This window comes from Myotis davidii, unplaced genomic scaffold (genome assembly GCF_000327345.1).
Source record: "Myotis davidii unplaced genomic scaffold, ASM32734v1 scaffold49, whole genome shotgun sequence".
NCBI lineage: Eukaryota > Metazoa > Chordata > Mammalia > Chiroptera > Vespertilionidae > Myotis > Myotis davidii.
Window position 1 is genome coordinate 4,655,477 of NW_006300375.1, and position 3,479 is coordinate 4,658,955.

Consider the following 3,479-nt stretch of genomic DNA (forward strand, 5'->3'; position numbering starts at 1 on the left):
CCAGTCCAGTTTAAGAACCCATTGTGGCCCTCGAGTCAAAAAGTTTGCCCACCCCTGACCTAGACCCAGCTTATTCTCTTTGTCTGTCTTTTCTACATCCTTCGCTGTGCCCCCTCAGGCTCACCGAACCCTTGGCTGTGCTGGCATGGCACACTATGCTGGTGACACACTTATCCTGTGTGAGGGGCAGAGTGTCCAAAGTGAGGAGGAGTGAAGCAGCATGCAGAGTGGATAGACAGACTCAGGGCCAAGTCTAGAGCTCAAGCCTTTGGACTGAAATTTTGAAATCCCTTCCCTGTTCTTGACTGTGACTACATCTTATATAATAAAAGCATAGTATGTAAATTGTCCCCTCAACCAGGAGGTTGTCCGGGAGTTCGACCAGAGGGCGGGGCTAGCCAGGGAAAGGGCGGGAGGCCCAAGCCGGCAGCCCCTAGGGACCCTACCAGTGCATGAATTTCATGTACTGGGCCTCTAGTCCAATAATAATAATATCAGTAAACCTTAAGAAACTAAGCATCCAGCCCTAACCAGTTTGGCTTAGTGGATAGAGCGTCAGCCTGTGGACTGAGGGGTCCCAGGTTTGATTCCGGTCAAGGGCATGTGCCTCGATTGTGGGCACATCCCCAGTGAGGGGGTGTGCAGGAGGCAGCTGATCGATGTTTCTCTCTCATCGAAGTTTCTCACTCTCTATCTCTCTCCCTTCCTCTCTGTAAAAAATCAATAAAATATATTAAAAAAGAAAAAAAAAGAAACTAAGCATGCAATTTTTAAAATTACTATTACCCAGTAAAGTCTGTAGGGATAGACATGGGGGTATCTGTATCAGACATTCCCATTCCCAGTAACCTCGTAATAAAAGCTGAACATTGAAACAGATTATTCAAGTTGGTGATGGGGAAAGGGTACAAGTCCTGACCACAACAAATGCTCCTGTGCCACTGCTAAATGGCATGGCCCAGCTGGCGCGGGAAACGGGGCATAAGGCCCCAGCAGAGCCAAACAATAGTTCTGCCGGAGAGCTAGTTTAAGCCAGCAGACAGCATCTGTTTAGTAAACCAGGTGGAAAATACTCTGTATCCTCAGCTTCTCCCACCAGAAGCTCTTACAACATAACAACTGACAAAACAAAAGGGCTTTGAGGTTCAAAGGATGAGCTTCACAGCTTCCTTTTAATCGGGGCTGATTTCCCAACTCATCCTAGGTCTACTAAATCATGATTTAGTGCTTTCAGGGTTCAGACATCAACATTTTCAAATTTCCCAGGGGATTCTGACATGCAGTCCAGTCGCAGGCTGGAGACTGGATGGAACCTGCCTGGTCCCCAGAATATGAAACTCTCCTGGTAAACAGGCCCTTCGGCCCCTCCCTTCTCCCCAGGCACCAGCCGTCCAAGGTAGCACGTGTGTGAACTAGAAATCACAGACAACTGCTGTGGACCTTTAAGGAGCAGTGAACATTTCATGCCAATTTCCACCCAAAACTGGGTGGCTCATCAATTTCTACTTCAGTGCCTTCAGTAACGGGTGCCTATCACACTCCCAACAGCTGGTCCTACTGCTGGCCTGATCTGTCAGTTAAGAAGTTCTGGACAAAGTCAGGGTAGAGCATGGGGGTTAGGGCTTGACCTCAGGAACCTGGTTGCTGGCATTCCAATCCCTGCTTTGCTTCATATTAGCTATGCCACCTCGCCAAGTTCATCTATGAGACTGGGATCATAACGGCCTATGTTGTAGGCACGCTGTGAAGACTAAGTAGATTGATACAGGAAAAGTGCCCAGAACAAATGCTGGAACATTCAAGTACTATTAGTGTTACTGCAGCCAAATCTGCCTGCATTAACACCCACCTGCAGGTCACAACCTGCCACCTCCAGATACGCAGAATGAACGGACTCTTCCACACACTCCAAGTGCCTGTTTATCTCCCGGCTGATATGCCCAGCTCTTCTAGACACCTGGAAGACACGGTTCCCAGGCCTTTCACCACCCAGCCTCAAAACAAACTCTTCTATGACTAAGCTCTTACAAAACAGGAATGAAACTGACTGCGGCCAGGGTAGGCAGTCCCATCAGTGGCTTCCCCTGCCCAAAAAAGCAGAGGAAGAGTGAGGAGTGTGTGTGTGTAGGGAGTGAGCAAGAATGAGTGTGAAAATGTGCAGGCCACAAATGCTCAACTTCAGGAGAGGTTAACCCACCTCTGGCTTACAATCTGGACCCACCACCCTCCTCGGGTCCTACATCATCCCCTTTGTGGCTCTCAGACCTCCACCCTCCCTCAGCCAATTGGAGAAAAGCTTTCCTGGCTGACCCAGAGTTGCTGTAACTAAGCAGCCTACTGGCTCACTGGTGCCACGCTGGTCCTCCTGAAACACTCCCTCCATGGTGTTACTAACTCAGCACGAAAACCGCAAGGTTAATACCCATCGGACTCATCCATCTTTGACTGCCCTTCTCCGCCTGACCCATTCTCCCAGCATGCCTCAGGCTTGGGATCCCAGATCTGACCCTGCACCCTGCTGCCCCTCACCTGTAGGCTAGGCTCACAGGTTGGGGATTGAAACTGGACAGGAAGACAGGAGGCCCACCCTGTTCCTCCCCAAGGCCACTCCTGGCCGCCATCTCCATGAAGCTACACAGTGTAAGCACACACACATCCCAGAACATCAGATCTGAAAGAGCAGTGGTCCAACCCCTCATTTTATAGAAGAGGGAAACTGGAATGAGGAGGCCTGAGAACAGGGCCAGGGGGCATATCTGAGCAAGATATGCCAGACAGCCAGAACTGGCAAGAGAGGCTGCCCCTGCTCCCACACGTCCAACAGGCCTGGCTGATCCTTCCTACCAAGAGCTAGTGGGGCACCGATGACTCCGAGGTCCTGGCACAGTGACTGCTCTGCGTGGACACAGCCCGCTCCAGACCCAATCCCCACCCCACGCCAACAATGGAGTCTGCAGTCGCTTGAGACTGGCCCAGGCTCATGAGCCATCCCAATTACAGAACTGGCGCCCAGAGGCCCCTAAAAACGTGTGGCGACTCCCCACCGGGATCACGTTTTCCAAGTTGCTGCACACACTCGTCTGAACTGTACCCGGGCTCTCCCGGAGCGGCGCTCCACACCTTACCTAGAGGATAAACCCTGGGAGTGGTGGGCAGGGACCTAGTTTCAGGTCTCCCCGCCCCACCCCAGGGCAGATGAGGGGCTGGGAGAGGTGTGCGTCCAACATCCTACCAAGAATAAAAGTATCAGATGTATTCATTCCCCTGAGGCCTTCATGCCTACCGCTCCCAGGATAACGTAATTCATTAAAACTAGCCAAGCGAGGGAGAGCGATGGTGAACGCAAAGGGCAGGCTTTGCAAAGGGGGAGAGAAGCCCTGTATACTGAAGGCGGGCGCGGGTTGGGGTGGCCCGAGGAGGGATACGGCGCACGCAACCTGCCACCGGGCCCGCGCGGCCCGCACAGCCCCACCCCCAAG